The sequence below is a fragment of the Triticum dicoccoides genome, chromosome 2A (assembly GCF_002162155.2).
Source record: "Triticum dicoccoides isolate Atlit2015 ecotype Zavitan chromosome 2A, WEW_v2.0, whole genome shotgun sequence".
Taxonomy (NCBI): domain Eukaryota; kingdom Viridiplantae; phylum Streptophyta; class Magnoliopsida; order Poales; family Poaceae; genus Triticum; species Triticum dicoccoides.
In genome coordinates, this window is record NC_041382.1 from 13,116,001 (window position 1) to 13,121,105 (window position 5,105).

General features: G+C 42.2%; 1 pseudogene; it reads left to right on the top strand.

Moving 5' to 3' along the window:
- The first annotated feature begins 693 nt into the window (after window positions 1-693).
- On the top strand, window positions 694-3,781 carry LOC119357416 (annotated as a pseudogene).
- Window positions 3,782-5,105: the final 1,324 nt, after the last annotated feature.

Below are 5,105 nucleotides of genomic sequence, written 5' to 3' on the forward strand. Positions count from 1 at the left end.
ATCCTTGCTGTGTTTAGTTTTTTCTGACAGGATTTGCCATGTTTGCTGAAAGAAATATGAGCTCGCGATAACGTAATTCCCATCCTCGGCATCAGATTTGTCATGCTTAAAAATCCGACATCTGACTTTTTTAACATTCACGTTGATGAAGTGCAATGTGTGCATGTTTCACGTTGAGAGAAATAGGAATTGTGAGGTTGCTAAGGTGGTGAGAATGAAGATTTAAAATACATATGATTTTTCTATTTGGTTATTATATAAGTAGTTAGAAACTATTTATGTAATGTAAGTAGTATTTCTCATTCGTGTTGATCAAAATAAAATGGCAGGGTTGATGAAGTGGGATGTGCATTTGAGAGAAATAGTAGAAATAGCATTTCCCATGCGTGTTGAGAGAACTAGATAATGTGAGGTTGATGATGTGGCATGTGTGGTGAGGTGGGATGTGTGCACGTTGAGATAAATAGAAATAGTAGGGATCAACTATTTAACTATATATCGGATGTGTACATAAATGTACTTTGGTTGAAACATGATCTTCCAGCAATTTATGCCATCTTATTGTTTGTCCCTTGTAGTTTACTTAAACTTCATTGTTTTTTTACAATCATATCTTTGGGCCATAGCACAAGATTCTATTTAACTCTTTTTATGTGTACATGCATTCCATTAATCATCACATAAACTAAATATAGGTACCTCATTGTAATTGATGACATATGGGATGAAGAACTGTGGACAGTTATCAAGTGTGCATTCTCTAGTAGTAACAATTTTGGCAGTCGGCTAATCACGACAACTCGTATAGTCAGTGTATCTGAATCATGCTGCTCGTCTACTAATGATTCAATTTACACAATGGAACCTCTTAGTGATGATGATTCCAAAAGGTTGTTTTATAAACGGATATTTTCTCTAGAGAGTGGATGTCCTCCTGAATTTCAAGAAGTATCTAGAGATATATTGAAGAAATGTGGTGGTGTTCCATTGGCCATCATTACCATGTCTAGTCTTTTGGCTAGTGGTCATGAGGTAAAACCTAAGAATGAGTGGCACGTTTTGCTAGAGTCTATTGGTCGTGGACTTACTGAAAACTGTAGTGCCAAGGAGATGCTGAGGATACTATCATTTAGTTATTACGACCTTCCTTCACATCTGAAGACATGCTTATTATATCTAAGCATGTTTCCGGAAGATAGCAAGATCATGAAAGATCAGTTGATATGGATGTGGATTGCCGAAAGCTTTGTCCAAAGTGGAAAAGCAAATACTTGTCTCTTTGAGTTAGGAGAAACTTAGTTCAATGAGCTTGTGAATAGAAGCTTAATCCAGCCGGTATATGATCATGTTGGCTCTGTACATGCTTGTCGTGTACACGATAGTGTACTTGATCTAATTTGCTCCTTGTCAAGTGAAGAGAACTTTGTTACTGTAGTGAATGGTACTAGTGATACCATGTCTTCGGAGGGCATTGTCCGCAGATGGTCCCTCCAAAATTATAGAAATGAAGAAGGTCAAACAAGGCCTCTCAAATCTGAGAGTATAGGACAAGCGAGGTCTGTTGTTACATTTGCACCTGCTATTGATCTAATGCCACCATTCTCGAGCTTTGTTGTTTTGCGTGTATTATATTTGGATGGTTATGATCGTACTAAGGAGGACCACCTCAACCTTCAAGAGGTGGGGAGTTTGCTTCACTTGAGGTACCTAAGTCTATCTGGAGAAGCATGGCACTCACGTCTATCTAGAGAGGCGGAAATTGATTTGCCGGAAGAGATTGGAAAGTTACAGTTTTTGCAGGTGTTGGATTTGCCTAGAGGTACAAGACTACCGTCGACAGTGATTAAGCTTACAAGATTGTTGTGCCTACGTATTAATGATGACATGTTTCAGCCTCCAGCTAGTTTTGGAAACCTGAGATCAATGCAAGTGTTGAGTATGGTCAGTGTTGACTCTGTAAGCATTGTAAAAGAGCTGGGCAACATGGACAGACTGAGGGTGCTCAATATTCAGTTTGAGAGCATGGGGCTGGTGGAAGCTTTTGTGGAGTCACTAGGGAAAATGCGAAAGATCCAGCGTGTACAAATTAGTGCCTTGCTTGAGCTCAATGTTTCAATGGATCACTTGGGGGAACATTGGGTGCCCCCTGCAAGTCTGTGTGTGTTTATCATGGACACACGAATGAAATTATCTATGCTGCCAGCATGGGACCCCTTACATCTGTCACAACTCTTCTGGTTACAAATATGTGTTGGGGAAATGCGACAGGAGGATCTGGGATTCCTTGCAAGGTTGCCTTCTCTTCGGCTTCTCCGGGTATGGAATGACAACCAAAGGCCACTATTCTTCGGTGCCGAGGGGTTCCGTTGTTTGGAATCAGTCGGCTTCAGGGACGAATCCAAGGGGGGGCGAGGGGGGGCTAGACCCCCCCTAACGATCTCATTTTACTCGGTAGCGAGTAGCAGGTCGGTAGAAAAAAGTGGATATTTAGCTAATATCGCCCCCCCTGACCACCTGAAGCCCAACTAAATCACAAAGCCCATCTTTTAACACCCCGCAGGAAGTAGCCCAGCGCGAAGGGAGACGGTCAGATCGTTTGATTTTCCATCGTCCGATGCCTGTCGCCAAGGTCTAGCTGTCTAGGGTAGTTCCTGACCAGCGCCGTTTCAATCTGAGTCCATGACCAGCGCCGTTTCTGAGCTCTAGGGCAGTTCATGACCAGCGCCGTTTCAATTTGAGCGGACAATCCTTGCTTAGACGAGATAGCGTCTAACGTGAACGAGGGCCATCTTGCGCGGACGCGCGGCCGGCCGGCCGCGCAACCAGTGGAGAGAAGCGGCGACCAAGGAAAGGGTTAGGTTAGTCTATTTCTCACTCATTGGTTTGTCCTTGCTTATGTTTCTAAATCAGATTAATGGATGCCTTCAGAACTACACAAGTCGAATGGTAGTAACTGTATAAAAGTAAAAGATTGGGGACATATCCCTGTACGGCTGTACCCATCGGACAAGCTTTTGCATTGTTTATCCCATCCAATAGTAGAAAGATTTAGTTCATTCACACGTGAATTGCTTTGGCATTTGCCTGATGGTAACTTTTGATAAAAATTCAACTTGCTCACAGCAGAATATGTTTTGACGAAGATTTAGTTCGTTAACAAGGCTGTCTCTTCTATTTTTTTTACGAGTCTCTACACTAGAGGAATTTTTTTTTGCCCCCCCTATGTTCAAATCCTGGCTCCGTCCCTGGTCGGCTTGTATTCCGAATGGCCGAGCCAAGTACTATTCCGGGCAGGAGCGTTGCCCAAGGCCGAAGAAGTTTTTATCAAGATCAGTTTGCGGATGGCAAAAGAAATTTTTCTCGAGATCGGTTTGCAGGTGGCAAAAGAGGAAGCAGCCGGCAACTTCTTTCGCCACCCGCAAAGCGATTGGTTTGACCTGGGCATGGAGAACCTGCCGTCCCTTCGTGATGTCGACGTTGAACTCTTTTGTTGGGGAGTGACGGTGGGGGAGGCCAAGCAAGCGAAGGCTGCGCTGGAGAACGCCCTCCGCGCCCATCCTAACCGCCCCAAATTCAAAATCTACTTGGACGTGAACATACCAGAAGGTAGGATGCTTGTCGTTTGCGTTCGCTAGTGCCTTCATGCATGCTTGTCGTTACTGAATTACTGACCGGGCTTTATTTTCTTTCTTTTTTTGTTTTTGCGGGTGTTTATTTTCTTTCTTTCGAAGGTGATATTGATGAGGACCGCGACTGCTACGAGGGCCAAGAGTCGGAGTGACGAAACTGCAGGTTAGAATAGATACAGTTTTGTTTCCGGTTGAAAAGAAAATCATTTAAAGGTTACAAACTGTGTATACGTACATGCATAGATTTTCTTTTCCACACTTATTCGTATAGCCATGCTATACCTTCTGACACTACTTGTTTTTATAGGCTGCCATTGTTTTATTGGAGACGCACATCTGCAAAACATATGGGGTATGCGTACCGACGGCTTCAGCATCGACCAACGGTCGTCACTCTTTGAGCTTATTTCTTGGCTCAAAGAGAAAAAAACCAAAAAAAAGAGAGAGAAAAGTTTATGAAAAAAAATATAAAAAAAGTATTCGCTCGCTACTAGTAGTTGAGTTTCTTTCTAGGCTTAAGCAAAAAATGGGGAGTGAAGTATATAAAAAAACAAAAAAAATGCCTTTCATAGTTTAATGTGTGTGTTTACTGTTTCTCATTCAAGATCAACTTATTTTCTCCAACAAAAAAATGAGTAAATATATTTACTACTATGCTCTTTAGTTTGCTAAATTATTTATAAAAATATTAGGTGTCCATTTTAGCAAAAAAAAGATTAAAAAAGATTGTGTTTACTTTCTAGAGTCTAGAGGCATGTTGGCCCAAGAAAAAAAAAATACAAAAAAAGTAGATGCTTGGTTTTTTACAATTTGCTAGTTTTGCTTTTGTTTTGGTTTTGTCGGTGGGTGGATTTTGAGGGGTGAGGGAGGTGGGGGAGCTCCGCCTATGCTTCTAATTTTAAGTGTACGCTTAACGCTATTCATAGCCGGTCTCAAGCCCGGAAAAAGGAGGAGGGCCCAACCTTATATGGCCTGAAATTTGTATGCAAAATTTCATGATTTTCCTAACATTTTCATCTTCCTATCTATTCTGCATGTTGATCATTTTTTTTTTTTTGGTTGGGCTGTCATATTCTTAGCAATCATCCATTAATTATACAGTTTCGAGGGACCAATTTGTTTGGATTTCAATGTTTAACTGTCTGTTTTGTCCAATTTCAAAGCTTGTACAAACCAAAACAAGGTTGGCAGTCCAAGTTTGAAACAATTTTTGCGTTTTGTAATATCAAGATTAGCAGTCAGTCAAAGTTTGATTATTTGGTGAAAGTTGACAGCGAAGTAGAGAATAGCAGAGGAAGAGCAGAGGAAAGCAGAGCCGTCTCTGGCTCCATGCTGGTCGCACCGGTACCCAAAGCAGAGCCTTCTCTTGCGTCCGCGGCCACGTCTCCCCCGCATCTTCCGCGTCGCCGTTTCCAGACAACCGCAACTTCCCCGGGTCCGCGCGCTGCGGTTGAGTGAGGGTTCTTCAAGGTGACA